Raw genomic sequence first — 19,718 nt, forward strand, 5'->3', positions numbered from 1 at the left:
TTGGCAACAGGGGAAAAGGTTTCAGTGTAGTCAATGCCTTCAACCTGTGAAAAGCCCTTAGCAACGAGACGAGCTTTATGTTTATCAACTTTCCCATCTGGTCCATACTTGGTTCTGTAAACCCATTTACATCTAACAAGTTTGCGTCCCTTTGGTAGAGGAACAAGATCCCATGTATCATTTGTCATCAATGAATGATATTCTTCATTCATAGCTGCTTCCCAATGTGGATGGCCTGAAGCTTCTGCAAAAGTGTCAGGATCATGATTTACTGGAGCTTGAGCCAGTAAAGAAGAGGCTCTTTCAAACTGAGAACGTGTACGTCGCTGATCTGTAGGATCACCGGCAAGATCACCTGCTGCATCTCGAGTGGCACGGACCCATCTTGGAAGTTGAGGATCCTGAGAAGGTGGGGGAGGATTATCATCCTCGCTTTCATCATCTGAAGAAGAAATGTTTTCAAAGATAGAAGAGATAGGAAGAGGTGGCACATCCGCCGGACTAGGCTCGCAGGCCGATTTATTTTCATCAAACTTTACATCTCTTCTAATGATAACATTTTTAGACTTAAATGGAATAAGTCTATAACCTTTTACATCTTCAGAATATCCAACAAAAGTACATTTCTCACTCTTAGGTTCTAAAGCTTTATGCTTTTCATCTGGAATATGGGCCCATGCTTCACTTCCAAACACACGAAAGTGACTTACATCTGGTTTAATGGAACTCCAAGCTTCTTCTGGAGTGATATTCTCTAGAACCTTAGTAGGAGTGCGATTGATTATATAATTTGCACAATTAATTGCTTCGGCCCAAAAACTAAGACGGAGTCCTTTAGATTACAGCATACAATTAGCCATTTCCTTTAAGGTGCGATTTTTCCTTTCAGCTACACCATTTTGTTGTGGAGGGTATGGAACAGTATGTTGCATTTGAATTCCATTTTCGGTGCAAAAGTTGATGAATGTGTTTTTAACATATTCTCCACCATTATCAGTTCTTAGCTTAAGAATTTGATGTCCAGATTGTTTTTCAACAAAGGCTTTGAAGGCCAAAAAAGTGTTAAATACTTCGCTCTTGAGTTTTAAGAAGTATACCCAAGTGCGTCTGGAGAAATCATCAATGAAAGTTAAGAAGTACTTGTAGCCAGAGAATGAAGCAACAGGAAGAGGACCACATAAATCACTGTGCACAAGCTGTAAAGGGGCTGAGGCGTGCCAAGAGGCACGTTTGTCAAAACTGTCCCGATGATGTTTTCCGAGTACACATCCGGAACAAACACCATCTCTGCAAGATACCATAGGAAGACCTGTCACCATATTTTCTTTACATAGATGCTGAAGGGAGCGATAGTTTAAGTGACCAAACCGCTCATGCCAAAGTTTGCTCACTTCATCATTATGAGCAACAAATACTGAGGGAAGATTTGATGACCCAAAGTTGTGAAACTTATACAACCTTTTGGAATCATCAGCAAGACCAGTAGCTAGAATCTGTTTAGGATCTTTTAGATCCTTGATTACAACATCATGAGGTGAAAATTCAACAATTTTACCTTCACCTGAATGAGTTATCTGATAGACAGATAGAAGGTTGCAGGATAAGGTTGGAACACATAATACATCATTAAACTGACCATTGTCTAGATGAACAGTTCCAGTCCCTACAACATTAAGAGATCTATCATCACCAATATATATATTTTTGGTGTTACAATCATTTAAAGAAGAAAACATGGCTTGGTTTTTGGCCATGTGACAAGAGGCTCCAGAATCAATGAGCCACTCATGAGAATGAGAAGAAGAAGAAGATACATTTAATGCATAACCAGACTGAGATGATTGACGATGACATGCAGAAAGTGCCATTCCGGAAGTTGAAGTTGAAGTAGGCTCCACATGGATGTTATGTTTCTTCATTGCGGCTTCCAAGGCTTCCATCTTCTTAAAGCATTTAGATTCTAAGTGGCCATCTCGATTACAAAAGTTACAATGTCTATCAGTCTTCTTCCATTTGTTTTTATTGGTCTTATCAATTTGAGGCTGAGATGGTTTAGGACCATTCTTTTGAGGATATGACTTCTTAGGATTCTTGGAATTTGGTTGCTGCTGGGCGGCTAACGCTTTCGTGGAAGAGTTCCCAAGATTAAGAAGACCAAGGTGTAAGAGTTTTTCTTGTTCTCTTATTAAGGAATCACAAAAGGAGTCAAAGGAAGGGGCCTTGTAGTCTTGTCCTTGACAAATGAAAGCTTCTCTTGTAGAATGGAAAGTGGAAACAAATACAGAGTAGGCCGGTCCCAACTTAGTAAGGATGGAATAAATAAGGTTACCATTGTCTTTCTTAACTTTAACACCTTCCAGGAGATATCTAAGGTTCTTGAATTTGGACAAGAAATCTTCAATGCAAGAAAAATTATTAGGATCCAAAGTAAGCAGCTCATTTTCAAGTTGATGGGCTCTAATTTCATTTTTAATCCCAAAAACTTTAGCAAGTTTTTCTAATGCTTCATGAGGAGTCTCAAGTTCTGCAATGTGGAATCTAAGATCAGGAGAAATAGACATCCCTATCAAACCACGTGCTTGATCTTGTCTATTTTCCCATTTTGCCGCCTTGTCTTCATCTTTTGGTTTCTTCTCTTGGTCTGTGGCTATTCTGAAGAGACCTTTACTTCTAAGTAAATCTTCGATGTAGGCTACCCATTGGAAGTAGTTAGTGCTGTCAAGAATGACTTGGCATGGGCTTTCCATTTTTTTTTTAAAAACTGAAGCTGAAGATGCTGAAAGTAAGTGTTCCAATGGATAGATCTCGAAAAAATAGGCGGTTTTAAAAAAAACGGCTCTGAAAAAGGCTTCCGGATGAAGAAGTTATGGCTTTTTGAAAAATAATTGTTGAAGTTGCCGGCAAAGGGCACGAATGTGCGGGAATGAAAAAATCCGCCCCCACAAAATGGAGACTTGAACCCAAGACCTCTACTCTCTTAAAATAGCTTTGAACCAATTGATCTATACAAAAATTTTGAGAGAGAGAGAGAGAGAGAGGGGGGGGGGGGGGCCTTGGTTTGCGTGCTTGCCTTGAGAAACCTCTTTTTCCCTACAAAACACAAAACGCAAAACCCAACACGAATATGCAAGAAAAACGAACCTTGCGGCTCGAAGTTAGCTTTAGCCAAAAAACTAGAAATTTTAAAAAAAATCTCAAAGTTAGCTTTAGCCGAAAAACTAAATATTTTTCTCAATGTTTCTGATTTTCCGAGATCACACTAAGGTGTAGGGAAAAGAGCATACGCATGAGAAAAATCCTTCCTTTCTGTTTCTGATTTGCCCAGATCGCACAGAGTCGCAGGGCAAAGAGCATACGCAGAAATGAAAGGTATAGATCCGGTTAAAAAAAAAGGCTAAATAAACCGAAACCGAAATAAGCAGAGAGAAAATAACAGTAAACTGCAAAAAAAACACTGTATACCTCCCGATCTGAAAAATGATGCAGCTAGGGCTACCGGAAACCTTTTTGCGTGAAACGAAAGGGGTTCCTCACTGGAACAGATGCTCCGAACGCAACAGAGCAATCCTATCGGCCCAAAAGTAGTCAGAAACAGCAGATCTAGGAAACGACAGCCGCATGCAGTTCTACCGGCTTTAGATTTGGATCACCAACGGACGCGGCCCTCAAATAGCTCTGATACCATGTAGGAATTTACAGGGTAAGTTCCACAGAAAGAATACCAAAAGGACACCGCTCACAACCAGATCTCAAATCAATACACCAGTATTTTTGACGTGGTTAAAACCCTCAGAGTGCAAGGAGGGAAACAGTCCACGGCCTGTCCCAACGTGGGTACTACAGGCAATTTATCAATCAAAGAATGAAAATTTACATAAGCTTCTCTCATGCACGGATTACCCGAACAATGACCCTCCATGCGCTTTAAATAGAACTCATGGACCAATCGGGTGTCAAGCCACGGATCAAGTGTCGGTAATACCGAGGTGAGAGTGAACCGTCGGATCACTACATATCGTGACCGTCGGATTGTAAGTTACAAAATGTACAACGGTAAAGAAACACACTTTACCTAACTCTAACCTAACTCTATACTAGACCAAGTTGAACTTAACTATATCCTATGTGTCGGAATATCCTAACATAGCTCTAACCCAAAGATATTAATATAATAGAAATAACCCACGAATAACAAGATAGAAATATATAGAAACGCTTCTTTATTATCAAACCCTTAAGGTAGGGCAACACCATACATTCACTCCTTAAGGAAGGAGAACACTCCACAAGCCATATGCCTATTCATACAATAATCATTCACTTCATATCTCTCCATGTGGAGTCTCTAGCCTCTATATAGGCCTCATACATACAATACCATGGGCCCATTACATTATTATTAACTACTTGTGGTCCCTTATATGACATGGGTTAACCACCTTATTTATTACTATGGCCCATACCATTATTACATTATTACCTTGGGTACCTCCCTTGGTACCCCATATTATCCCCCCTAGGTATATAACAAGCATATTTAGAGAGCAGTTGAATTCCGTGGAGGAAGAGAAGCAGATGCTTTCTGGCAAATTGCAAGAAATGGAGAGGCAACTTCATATTGAAAATATGAACCTGAAAAGGATGTATGAGTTGGAGTCACAACTCTTTGTTGCAAAAGAAGCCTTGGCCAAGTATCAGCTTGAAAAAGAGGTAAACCATTCCTGTTTGTCTTCAAATTCTTCTAAGAATGCTTATATTGGTTCTTTTGAAAAACATACCAAAGGCATAGGTTCCAAGCTAATGTCGAAGATGGGCTATGAAGGAAAGGGTTTGGGAAAGCATGCACAAGGTATTATCGAACCAATAATGGTTGAGGAAAGGCCTAAGTATTTGGGTCTTGGCTATGGACAGTCTTATGGAGAGAATTCCAAAGCTGCCATGAAGGCCATTGAAACAGTTCCAGAAAGGAGTTTCATTGCATGTCCTCTACCTTAGAAGTGTGAGGATTGTATTCGGGAGGAATGCAATAGTTTGAAACATCATTCGCATGATGCAGGTGTTCAGAAGCAGACACTTGAACCAGAGAGTTGTGGAAACTCTGACAGCCTTGAAGAAAGTGATGGTGTTCCAAAGGGAGCCACTTCTTCATTTGCTTCACCTCCTCATGAAGGCAATAAAGGTGAAAGAGGCAGGTATAAGTTTGGTTCTAAACACATTCCTTTTGATTTTGTAATGCATGGAAAAAGAATTGCATGTTCCTTTCGTGGTTTGGATAACCATTATGTTTCTGGATGTTGGAAGAGGATGGCCACATACAGGAAACTTTTGAAGGAAAAGAAGCAAGCAGCCAAAGGTCCACGGGACAAGGAAAATCATGCTGTCAAAAGGATGCACATGTGTTGCACTTACTGCCATAAGCAAGGGCATATTACTGAAAGATGTTGGAATTTGAATCCAGCATTGCTTCCACCAAAGTTGAAGGAGAATGTGGAAAAAGAAAATGGCAGGGATGGAAATAAAGATTCCATGATTGATGTGGTTCAGGATGATTCGCATATTGATGCTGATGTGCAAACAAAGGAGGGACCTTTGAAATGGATTGGTAAGAAATGGTTAGAATTCTTATCCAATTAAGGTTGCATATCTAGTGATGCCCCTGTTTGCCTTTCTTTATGGAATAAATGCAAGTTGCAGGATCTTACCAAATGGTAAATGGAAAGAATTTGAGTATGAAACTCACTTTATTACTGCAACAATATGTTCAATTTAGCTTCGAAAGTACAGTGTACTTAAGCGAAAGTTGATAGATGGAATGCATGCATGAGCATGAGATGCATGTGATGTTGGATTGGGAGAAGTTAACTTGGTCTTTGAAATGGAGATAACGATGAAGTGTTTCATCCCTTGGAAAAGAGTCTTAAAGGTCTTTTTCCTACATGCTCGACTTGAAGGGTCATTTGTTGTAAAGGCATGTTTTATTGGCTTGTTATCTAGCTAATCATTTGTATGCAGATATAAGACATGGAAGGGTTCACAAGATGTGAAATTTGTTTCTTTGTTGAAGCAGGAGTTAGCCCATGCAGTTGTTGTCTGTATGCTTGCTGTTGTTAACAGTTGTTGTTGGCAGCTTTTCAAATAGGTACAAATGAAAGTCTTGTGGAGAAGATGTACTTCACGTTTGTTTGAGCCACCTTGGATGAAGGATCAAGGCAAAGAAGTTCAAACTACCTTCTGGAAACTTCACAGCAGAAGCTCTACATGAAGTCAAGGAGGAAAACAGTTTTTCCCGAGACGACCAACCCATCCAAGAACGAAAGTGGTCAGAGACTTTGGCTCAGAAGCACTATGCAAAGGCAAGTGTAGGGAGGCTGAATAAAAGAGGGTGTTGTTACTCTCATTTACTGCTCAGATCAGTATATCAGTCTTTTGGTGGACCAAAAGTTCTTTTAGTGGGAAGGCGTGATCCGAAATTGGATCCTTAAACTCTCTTAAACCTACCTGAACTCTGTAAAAACTCATACAAAAGTTTAAAGTCTTGTGGATGTCGAAGCCTATAAGAAATAACCTCTGAACAACGACAATTTGTAGCCAGCACAAAGTAACGAGGACCTTCGGTCAAAGCGCATTGACCATTGGCCCATGGGGACTGTGCGTGGCGCAAAAACGGTAGTTAGGAGGCTCAGATTAGAAAATGGAGGTTGTTTCTGATGCACGACGCAAAACCACTCGAGAAGGATAAGCCCTAAAGCGCTCGGTCGCATGGGAAGCCGGGAAACCGTAGGGAAAGCGCTAAGGAAAAAGGCGGGTCCCGCGGTCCAAAAACCGGCGGTATACCGAAGGCACATCGGGGCGGTAAGTGGATTTAGCAGAAAACGAGCGATTCCATTCATCACACGACGCATGTCCAGCGGATGAGAGAGAAAACCACCTCTCAACGCGTGCTAATGGCCGAGCAAGTCAACCGCGCGAAATGAGCGAACACCGTAGGATCTGTGGACTCCAGATTTGACAGCGGAGATTGCGCCCGATGGAAGACAGGACTCGACGGAGAATTAAGACACAACGCATAAAGGTTTGAAGTCCGACATGGACGATGAGTTGGCAGAAATTCGTGTTCGTGGGTATTCTTGGAGTAAACGGAAATAACAGCCATTTCAAACGATCGAGTGTTTTCGGTGAACCTGACACTTATCCGTTATGGAACAGGTGGGCATTTTCCCTGTGTGGTGATGCAGTGACTGAAACAGCCGAAAGAAGGGATTCAAACAGTCGTGAGACAGATTGGCCTTAAGCCAAGAACAGAGAGAACAGGAGAAGAAGAGGAGAAGGAGAGGAAGTAGGTAGCGAACCTGGAAGCAGAAAAACCAGAGCCGAGCTCACTGTCATGGGCAGAGCCACCAGAGGTCGGAGGCAGAGCCGCAGAGCTAGAGAACTCAATTGACAACAACATATATTTTTTTTGGAGTTGCTTGGAGGTCGAGTGACTCACCGAGGCATGCAAAGGCCAAGAGAAAGAGCTTGGAGAAGCCAGAGAAGAGAGTCGTGAGCCATAGCTAGATCAAGAGCCAGAGCGAGCACCAGAAGCGAGAGCTGAGAGCCAGAACCAAATCCCGAGCCACAAAGCCAGAGCTAGAGTCAGAGCCACAGCCAGAGCAAGAGCCAGAGCCAGAGCTAGAAAGTTGAAGAGCTCCAAGAGCCAAGGGATAAGATGGTGTTCCAAGCCCAATGTTCCTGTATAAAACATTGGAGTTAAGTGTAGCACTTGTAAAAGGATTGAAGCCATAATCCCAGAGAGCCTAATCGAGTTGATTAGAGCTCAAGGAGACGTAGCCCAAGATATCAGGGTGAACTCCATATTATATTGTTGTCTTATGTGTTTGTTTTTACTGCTGCTTTAACCACTGTTATATGCATTTGTATATCAGTTTAATTATCTTCCCATATTAGCACAAACAACAGATTTTTAAGTAAATAATCAGCTGAAAACAAATACCAGCATACCCCCACATTTACAAGCATTGTTGATTTCCGCATTGGTTAATCATTAAGACTTGGGAAAATTTAAAGCTTTGGAAGTGGGAGAGCTTCTTGTAAGTTAGACAAGAAACCTAAGAGCTCCATTTTCAGATCAGCCAGCCACTCAGACATCCTGCCCCCGTGTCCCACTGATGTTTTAAGCCTTTTAACTCAAAGTCGCTCTCATGTTATAGGAAAGACAATGACCAGTAACCCAATGTTGCTGTCATAGGCCTATGTGCCAACAACTGTGGACTTTTCTCAGCAGACCTGTGCCAATGACCCTGAGATTTGAGCCACTTTTCTAGCCCAGAATCTCGGCCTCTGCCCAGAAATTGCTACAACCTTTAGAATCCATTAAAGACATGATAATGATGTTGATAAATCAAAAATCAACCTAAGGACTAGGCCTGAGCATCCCCAACTGGGACTAATATTCTATCAAACACTTGGAATCAATGCAACCTACAAGTCTAGGATACAAGATAGAGCATAAATGATTGAAAGAATCTATGAAACATAACTAGAAGGATCACCTCCTTCTCCATTGAACTATTATATCATCAATTAGGTCTTGCATCCATACATTTAACAATTACAAGTAAACACATGAAATAACCATGTTTATAACTAGCATTAAACCATATAAATATCAGAGATATGAAAACCATTAAATCCACATATAAACAAGTACAAAAGTAAGAGAACTTAGCTTTTATTAATCATAGGCAAATCCGACCAGGTTCGAGACTTCCATGTACCACCCGACCATAGACATGGCTGAACCAAATCTCTCTTTCAGTCAGTCACCCCTGTGCCATATTACAAGCATGAATGTGGGATCTCATAGAAAAACCAATCCAAGAATAGCCAAGGGAATCTAGAGGTTAAACCACCTCCACCCTCATCAAACTATGATCACACCAAACTGGTGCTCTGATTACAATCGAACTAAACTTGGAATCTTATCCAGAATCCATCACTATCCTTGAGGAATTTTTTGTCTCCTTGTCTCTAAGGCTTTACCGCAATCCAATCCTGAATCACTAGGCCCTAAACCAAGACCAGTCTCTCAGGCTTTACTGCAATCCAAACCAGATCACTAGGCCCTAAACCGAGACTTCTCCCTTAGGCTTTATCGTGTATCTTGCCAAAACCAGTCAAGGGATTCCTAGGCCTTTGGGAATGAACCTTGAGACCACCTCCGCCCCAGATTCTGAAATCCATCTGGCAAACCAAAGCTCAAAACCAAGATAAACATCCCAACATACCATGGCATCTGGAAAAAGGCAAGGCTAGGTTGAAAACCACTGTCATAACCCGGAAAAACCATGCCACTGATAGCAAGAGAACCATACACCAACATGCAAAGCCATGCATGTCCAAACCAGCTAGGAAATCACACATGCAAAAGGTTACCTGCAAGTATTCTTGTTGAAGCTACTTGATCACGCTCTTCTTCCTTGATCCTTGCTTTCCTTCCTTTCCCTTTGCTTGTTTTTCCTTCCTTGATCCAAAGCTAGAGTGCTCCAAGAAAACTCTAAGTGACCAAGAGTGAGAGAGAGAGAGAATAATGAGAGAGCTCCAAACTTGAACTAACAAAAGGTTAGCAAAATCTTGCCCACATAAGCCTTTTTATTAATGAAGCCTCTAGTTTCTTCATTTTCCATTATTTTCCTTCAATTTCCTCCTCACATTCAACTTGTGACCTTTCACCTTAATTTTCTCCTAATTTCCTATATTTTGATAAATAAATGTGCCAAAAATGCCTTTTTGCCTTTTAATACCTTTGCCTTAACCTTTGTCAATTTTCCTTAGCCAAAACACACATCCAGTGATGCCCACTAGGATATCTTTGCTCAACATTCAACTTGGAATAAGTGTTCCTTACCTGTGGTCTTATTTTCCTTTATTAACTTTTATTAAATGAAATTTTCACCATGGATGTTACAAAACCCTCCCCCTTAGGGAACATCGTCCTCAGTGTTAAACCACATCAAGACCTCAACAAAACTACTGAAAAGCAAACATACTTCCCATGAAGCTTTATAACTTATCTCGTTGCAGTATTTACAATGAAAACCTGCTCAAAAGAAAAACATCATAACAACATGACAATATAACAACCATAATAACATGGAACCCATACAGATTATTGGAGCTTTATAACTTAGCTCGTGGCAGTATTTACATTTGTATACATATACCAAAACATCAACAAAACATATGCCAAACATATACCAACATCAAACCAAAACTGTTTTGCCTCAGGTGGAAAAAAATGAAGGATATAGGGCCCGTGTCTGATCTACCATCTCCGATGTAGCTTCTTTAGGCCCAAAGTGCTTCCACTGCACTTTAACTTGCTCTATGGCTCTATTCCTAAGCATGATATGTTTCTGTTGCAATATGCACTATGCTCCAGCTGCAACTCTCCTTCTTGCTCCACCTGCAATACAGACCAATCAATAACATGATCAACATCCTTTATTTACTTCTTAAGAAATGAAAAATGGAAAAAATCATGGACTTTCACTATTGGAGGCAGTGCAAGTCGATATGCCATTGGTCCAATCCTCTCAAGGATCTCGAAAGGCCCGCAATACTGTGGTGCCAACTTGGCACATGAACCAATCCTGAAAGATATTTTATTGGGCTTGATGCGCAAATACACATGCTCCCCAACCTGAAACTCCTTGAACAACCTATGTTGATCCACATAACTCTTATGTCTATCATGTGTTTCCTTTAGATTTTTCTTTATAACCTTCATTTCCTGCTCCATGTCTACCAACATGTCCAGTCCAATAAGTACCCTATTCACTGGATCACTCCAGCTGGTGGGAGTGTTACAACTTCATCCATACAATGCCTCGAAAGGACTCATACTCAATGACTCATGATAACCATTGTTGTATGTGAACTCAACCAATGGAAGAGCTCCTCCCATTAATTCTGCCAGTGCATCACATACATCCTTAACATATCCTCCAAGATCCTGTTGACCCTCTCTGTCTGTCCATCTTTCTGTGGATGACAAGTTGTAATGAAGGGCAACTTTGTGCCCAAGCCTACAAATAGCTCCTTCCAAAAATTGGAAGTGAAATTTGCATCCCTGTCTAACACAATCTTCTTTGGAACACCATGCAGTCTCACTATCTCTCTGATGAACACCTGTGCTACCTCACTGGATGAATATGTAGTCTTTACAGGAATGAAGTGAGCTACCTTACTCAACCTGTCAACCACGACCATAATAGAATCATGCTGCTTTACTCTCCTCGAAAGACCTATGATGAAATCCATGGAAATGACCTGCAATTTCCATTTCGGAATCGCTATAGGTTGTAGTAAACCACCTGGACGCTTACATTTTTCCTTGACCTGCTGACAATCTAAACATCTAGCTACGAATTATGCCACTTCCTTCTTCAGATTCAGCCAATCGTAGAACTTATTTACCGTCGTCAATGTCTTTTGATATCCTAGATGACTCGAGTATAGCTTGGCATGAAACCCCCTCAAGATAAGCTTCTTGAGCTCACTACATTTCGACACATAGATCTTGTCTCTAAACCTCACCAAACCATCTATCGTGAGAATATAGTATGCATCTTGATCACATGTACATGTACCTATAGCTATACATGTACCTGCAATATGCTATAACCTGTGCATAATCTCCATGTATTTGTCATCCTGTTGTCTTGCCTACAAGATCCTATCCTGTAACTATGTCCCATAAGAGCTCATAGCTACTATATGATTTACCTGTACCTTCCTACTAAGAGCATTCACAACCTGATTCCCCTTCCCTTCGATGTATATGATCTCGAAGTTGAACTCACTAAGGGTAGCCAACCATCTATCTTGCCTGGCATTTAGATTCAGCTGATCAAACAAATACCTCAACCCACTGTGATCGCTCATCAATGGAAACCTCCTGCCAAGAAGATCATGTCTCCACATCTTCAATGCATGTATAATCACTGCTAGCTCAAGATCCTGTGTTGGATATTTCTGCTCGTGCTCAGTCAGTTTTCGTGACTCATAGCACACTACCTATCGTTATTGCATGAGAACTCCACCAAGTCCTCTCTTGCAAGCATCTGTACGCACTACAAACTCCTTGTCTAGATCTACAATATTTAGCACTGTCAATAGGTGCTTAAGATGCTAAAAACTAGCCTCACATTCTTCTGTCCATTCAAACTTCTTACCTTTCTACTGTAACGATGTGATAGGATATGTAATGCGTGAGAAGTTCTTGATGAACCTCCTGTAGTAACCTGTAAATCCCATAAATGATCTCACCTCAACCACATTCTTGGGAGTTTCCCACTCCATGATAGCCCTTATCTTTTCTATATCCATTATTATGCCATAGAGACAACATGCCCCAAGTAATGTACCTCAGTTTGAAAGAAGCTGCACTTGCTAAGTTTAGCATATAACTGATGCACTCTTAGCAATCTCAACACTGCTGCTAAATGCTCAACATGTTCTTCTTCATTCTTAGAATATACTTGTATATCATTAATGAATACAATAACAAAATTTTCCAAATAACGACGTAACAAACTATTCATCAAACACATAAATGTAGCTAGAGCATTAGTCAAACCAAATGGAACAACAACAAACTCATAATTCCCATACCTAGTCCTAGATGTAGTCTTGAAGATATCATCTTCCTTGATGTGTACCTGATGGTATCTTGATCTCAATTCGATCTTCGAGAAAACTTCTGGTCCCTTCAACTGATCAAGAAAATCATCAATCCTTGGCAATGGGCACATGTTTTTGATTGTTACGTTGTTCAGCTACCTGTAGTCAATGCAAAAACTAAGAGTACCATCTTTCTTCTTCACGAACAACACTAGCATACCCCAAGGCAATACACTTGGCCTAATGTACCCGTTGTCCAACATTTCCTTCAACTGCAACTTTAACTTAACCAACTCAGGTGTGCTCATCTTGTAAGGTTCTTTTGATGCTTGGGCTGCCCCTGGCACCAACTCAATATAAAATTCTACCTCCCTGCGAGGTGGTAACTATGTAATGTCCTCAGGAAATACATCCTGAAACTGCTACAAAACCGGGTACTTGCTCAACACATCTACATCCTCAACTTCCTTACCCTTCTCATTAGAAGTGTGTACTGCAAACATCACACAACCCTTTCTGCAACTACGTTTATACTACATAGTGGTAACCATCCTCACTGATGTAGGCTTCTTCTTCCCCTGCAAAGTCCTCTTTTCCCCACTATTATACATACACTCAATGGCCTTGTCGAAGTAATCCACTTTTGTTCTGTGAAGGTATATCCAATCCATACCCAAAAACATCCTATATGAACCCAATGGCAATACATTCAAATGTGTTTCTATAGGCATGCCATTTAACTCAAATGCACAAGCTCTTACCCAGTGGTGAACTTGCTTCTTTGTACTTGTATCCAACTGTACTAACCAAGATTCTTCATGCACTTCTTTTATCAAACCACACTTATCCACCAGGCCAGGATTAATATAATTATAGTTAGATCCAGAATCAATCAAAATAAAAATGACTTGATCACAAAGCTTACCGTCCATCTCAATGATCGATGCCTCATGATCTGCCTGCCTGCTGTCCACATTTGCATAGATCCAAGGAACGTTATGACCAACATCACCAATTGTATGTGCCTCCTGAGCACTATAGATCTGGGTCTACCACCACTCTGATACTGCGGACAATCCCTCTTACGATGATCCTTACCACATATCCAACACGATGATCCTTACCACATATCCAACACTACAATGGTTCCCTACCACTGCCTTTAGCTTGTTTCTCTCCATGTCCCTTCTCAGTTGTATTGAACCTATTGTAAGGAACTATATTTTCTTTCTCACTTTCATCTTGAGGTCTTCCTCTCTTTGGTGGCCATTTTCCTTTAGCTTTCTCATTTCTTTTCAACTCATGATTAGGTTCAAATTTGCTCTTCAACTTCTCATAACAATGATTCAACTTTTGGATGGCCTCCTCCAACGATCTAGGCTCATCAAACTCAATTCGGTTTCTGTATGCAATTGACAGTCCACTGATGAATCTCTGAACCATGGCCTTCTCCTCCTTGAGGTAAGGCACATATCTCAACAACACCAAAAACTTGCTAGTATACTCATCATTTGTCATAGAACCTATCTGCAACTCATAAAACTCAAAACTCCTTAGCCTTGTCATCATAGCGCATCTCGTTGCAACATTGTGTACGTCGACACAGATAAAGGCAATTTGCAGTTCCTGAACACTGAAAATTGTGCAGTGGTTCATGTGAAATCTCAAAGACATGGGAAATCCATGTGGAGGAAATACAGGCGGCACTACGCGCAAAGGCACAACATCTAAATATACTTGGCTCTCCTGGGAAACAGCAGCACAAGTAAACACAAAGGTTCCTTCAACGATTCTCTGCTGATCTGGCTCTGATACCAAATGAAAGATTAATCAGATCATAACACAAAGTACATAACTCAAAGACGCAACTTCGGTTGATGACAAAAAATTACTCATAACATTGAAACAGTAAAGCAGCATCTATAGCAGCATACAAGTATTCGGAATATGAAACCTCTTATGCTGGATCATCTACATTTATACAAAAAACTAAGTCGGTTATTTGTCCCTTTAGATTGATATGGTTATGGCATTGATGGCTATTCGAAAGTTGAACTAACCAGCCATCCCCAGGGTATTTAATGCCTGGGGATATGCACGCAGCTTAGCCGGATAACACGCGAAAGCCAAAATATTAGTTAATGCCGAAACTTGGCTTTCGCGTGTTATCGCGTTAACCGGCGTGCATATCCCCAGGCATTAAATACCCTGGGGATGGCTGGTTAGCTCTTTTCGAACAGTACAGGGCGGTGACGGTGAGGCGGTGCCCAGTGCCGCGGTGGCTGTGCATCGGTCAAATGACATGGGGTAATTATCTCCAACATCATGTTGGTAGAGACGAGTTTCCCTTCGTCTGCTCAAGTCATTCACCGTTTCCTTGCGTCTTCCTGCAAGTCATTCAGTGTTGTTTCGCTGCGTCTTTGTCCAAGTCATTCACCGTACAGGAGTTTTGAAAGCATTCACCTCGTTAATGTACAAGTCAACCGTGTCCCACGCTTTCAAATGAAGATTTTACTCTGACTAGTGTAGTTTAGACTTTCAATTCTGATCACATTCTGATAACCAATTTTACATATTAAAGTGAAGTTAAGAGTGTTCATTGGCATTGTCTATATTTTTGGTTCAATTGCAACTTTTATTTCGTGCGTTGAAATAATTTTTTAATGTTATAAATGAATTTAATGTTTTGGAAAATTTTAATCATTTAGATGGGGTAAAGTTTATGATTTAAAGTTAATATGGTTGGTTTTTTTTGGGTCTTTTTTGGGAAAAAAACTAAGTCAAAAAAGTAGTTCTTCAAATTACTTTAAATATATTTAATGAAAAAATATGTCCAACAAATTTGGATAACAATTTATTCAACTTTAGTAAACTTGGTTAACAATTTAATTTTCATAAAAATTAAATATATTAAATCTACCATTTAAATAAAAGTCACATTTATGTGTAAATGTAACTTTTATTTATCTTGTTCACATGGAATGAGATTCATTATCATAAATGTAATTGTTAAATGAATTAATTAGTTGAATTTGAAAAAATTAATATAACTAAAATAGCTCCTATTTTGATATTCAGTTAAAATATTTTTAATTAAGGTAAAATTTTTATTTTTGAAGATTTTTCGGCCAAAATCACATAGAGAAACATTTGTCGACGCGTTTCAAACCAACCAGTGTGATTCATAGTCAGGACAAGTTAAATGAGCAGATCTTGTTTTGCACATTAAATAGACAGGGGATAATATCCCATGACCCAATTTTCTAGACAAGATAACAGCTAAAATGACAACAGCTAGATTTGACCGGGAAACGGTTGATCTAGCTGTTGTCATTTTAGCTGTTATCTTGTCTAGAAAATTGGGTCATGGGATATTCTGCCCTGTCTATTTAATGCGCAAAACGAGATCTGCTCATTTAACTTGTCCTGACGATGAACCACACTGGTTGGTTCGAAACGCGTCGACAAATGTTTCTCTATGTGATTTTCCCCGAAGAATCTTCAAAAATTTGATATGGATCACAAGCCTTAATCCAATAAAATTTTTATTTTAACCAATTGCATTTATATATAATATTTAATAAAATACAAAGAAATTTTTGTTATGAAAATTGTTTTCAGAAATTGATATTGAAAATAGTGACTCCGTGATAACTCTCTTATAAGAAGACCCAAAATTATACAATCTACTATAGATATAGATATAGAAGTACCCAAAATATAATCTATTGTGGATGTGGATGTGGATTTAATTAGTGTGAGTTGTGTGTTTAGTGAGAGTGTATTGTGGTGTGTATTGGGGAGGCATTTCGAGGAAAGACTTTAGATTGTAGATTACTCATCAAACTTGTGATTTCAATAATTTCTATCCGATTTTAGAAAAATTAGACAAAACCCACCAAAAAAAATTTCAAAAAAAATGACACTAAAAAAAACTCATTTTCGTAATACTATCTCATTAGGCAACCCACTTGAAGGTTCGCAACAGCTTAAGATCAGGTGGTATCGAAGCTTAAGATTGATTAATCCCACCTTCAAAGAAGGTTGTCTCAGAATGCTTGATTGGCAGGGCAAAGCATCGCTTGTCTGAAAGGTGTTTGGACAATCAAGGATTGATTGCCTCATTGATTGTATGCTTGGTTGGAGACTAACTATTGCTTGAATTTGCAGAGGTGAAGGGAAAGCTATTGATAGCTCAATCCAGGAAGGACAAGAAGGAATAAGGGCTGAAGACATTCTTCTATCCCAAAGGACCTCAAGGCAATCCTTGAAGCACAAAAGGTTTGTTGCAAAAGGTTGCTAAATAAGCTCTTTATTAATCTTGTTTGAAGTTCTTTTATGCATTTTGAAAATGACAACTTCTACAAGTGAGTTCTCAAATTATTCTTGCTCCCGAAGTTCCTTTAATGGAGACATGAAGCAAGACTTGTCTGCCATGATGGATATGGTGAGAGAAATGTATGAGGATGGAAGGAAGAGCAGCATACTTAGAGAGTAGTTGAATTCCGTGGAGGAAGAGAAGCAAATTCTTTCTGGAAAATTGCAAGAAATGGAGAGGCAACTTCATATTGAAAATATGAACTTGAAAAGGATGTATGAGTTGGAGTCACAACTCTTTGTTGAAAAAGAAGCCTTGGCCAAGTATCAGATTGAAGAAGAGGTAAACCATTCATGTTTGTCTTCAAATTCTTCTAAGAATGCTTATATTGGTTCTTTTGAAAAACATACCAAAGGAATGCGTTCCAAGCTAATGTCCAAGATGTGCTATGAAGGAAAGGGCTTGGGAAAGCATGCACAAGGTATTGTCGAACCAATAATGGTTGAGGAAAGGCCTAAGTATTTGGGTCTTGGCTATGGACAGTCTTATGGAGAAAATTCCAAAGATGCCATGAAGACCATTGAAATAGTTCCAAAAAGGAGATTCATTGCAGGTCCTCTACCTTAGAAGTGTGAGGATTGTATTCGGGAGGAATGCAATAGCTCGAAACATCATTCGCATGATGCAGGTGTTCAAAAGCACACACTTGAACCAGAGAGTTGTGGAAACTCTAACAACCTTGAAGAAAGTGATGGTGTTACAAAGGGAGCCACTTCTTCATTTGCTTCACCTCCTCATGAAGGCAATAAAGGTGAAAGAGGCAGGTATAAGTCTGGTTCTAAACACATTCCTTTTGATTTTGTAACGCAAGGAAAAAGAATTGCATGTTCCTTTTGTGTTTTAGATAACTATTATGTTTCTGGATGTTGGAAGAGGATGGCCACATACAGGAACCTTTGAAGGAAAAGAAGCAAGCAGCCAAAGGTCCACAGGACAAGGCAAATCATGTTGTCAAAAGGATGCACATGTGTTGCACTTACTGCCATAAGAAAGGGCATATTACTGAAAGATGTTGGACTTTGAATCCAGCACTGCTTCCACCAAAGCTGAAGGAGAAGGTGGAAAAAGAAAATGGTAGGGATGGAAATAAAGATTCCATGATTGATGTGGTTCAGGATGATTCACATATTGATGCTGACGTGCAAACAAAGGAGGGACCTCTGAAATGGATTGGTAAGAAATGGTTAGAATTCTTATCCAATTAAGGCTGCATATCTAGTGATGCACCTGTTCGCATTTCTTTATGGAATAAATGCAAGTTGCAGGATCTTACCAAATGGTAAATGGAAATAAGTTGAGTATGAAACTCACTTTATTGTTGCAACAATATGTTCATTTCATCTTCGAAAGTACAGTGTACTTAAGTGAAAGTTGATAGATGGAATGCATGCATGAGAATGAGATGCATGTGATGTTGGCTTGGGAAAAGTTAACTTGGTCTCTAAAATGGAGATAATGATGAAGTGTTTCATCTCTTGGAAAAGAGTCCTAAAGGTCTTTTTCCTACATGCTCGACTTGAAGGGTCATTTGTTGTAAAGGCATGTTTTATTGGCTTGTTATCTAGCTAATCATTTTTATGCAGATATAAGACATGGAAGGGTTCACAAGATGTGAAATTTGTTTCTTTGTTGAAACAGGAGTTAGCCCATGCAATTTTTGTCTGTATACCTTCTGTTGTTAACAGTTGTTATTGGCAGCTTTTCAAACAGGTACAAATGAAATTCTTGTGGAGCAGATGTACTTCACGTTTGTTTGAGCCACCTTGGATGAAGGATCAAGGCAAAGAAGTTCAAACTACCTTCTGGAAACTTCACAGCAGAAGCTCTACATGAAGTCAAGGAGGAAAACAGTTCTTCCCAAGACAACCAACCCATCCAAGAATGGAAGTGGTCAGAGACTTTGGCTCAGAAGCACTATGCAAAGGCAAGTGTAGGGAGGCTGAAAAAAAGAGGGTGTTGTTACTCTCATTTACTGCTCAGATCAGTATATCAGTCTTTTGGTGGACCAAAAGTTCTTTTAGTGGGAAGGCGTGATCCGAAATTGGATCCCTAAACTCTCTTAAAGCTACCTGAACTCTGTAAAAACTCATACAAAATTTTAAAGTCTTGTGGATGTCGAAGCCTATAAGAAATAACCTCTGAACAACAACAATTTGTAGCCAGCACAGAGCAATGAGGACCTTTGGTCAAAGCGCATTGACTATTGGCCCATGGGGACTGTGCGTGGCGCAAAAATGGCAGTTAGGAGGCTCAGATCAGAAAATGGAGGCTGTTTCTAATGCACGAGGCAAAACCCCTCAAGAAGGATAAGCCCCAAAGCGCTCGGTCACATGGGAAGCCGGGAAACTGTAGGGAAAGATCTAAGGTGAAAGGTGGGTCCCGCGCTCCAAAAACCAGTGGTATATCGGAGGCACATCAAGGCGGTAAGCGGATTTGGAAGAAAACGAGCGATTCCATTCATCGCACGATGCGTGTCAGGCGGATGAGAGAGAAAACCACCTCTCATCGCGTGCTAACGGCCGAGCAAGTCAACCGCGCGAAATGAGCAAACACCGTAGGATCTGGGGCTCCAGATCTGAGGGCAAAGATTGCGCCTGATGGAAGACCAGACCCGACGGAGAATTAAGACACAACGCATAAAGGTTTGAAGTCCGAC

Source organism: Pinus tabuliformis, chromosome 3_1 (genome assembly GCF_031772625.1).
Source record: "Pinus tabuliformis cultivar Carrire ecotype Pingquan chromosome 3_1, CPIR1, whole genome shotgun sequence".
In the NCBI taxonomy this organism is placed as follows: domain Eukaryota; kingdom Viridiplantae; phylum Streptophyta; class Pinopsida; order Pinales; family Pinaceae; genus Pinus; species Pinus tabuliformis.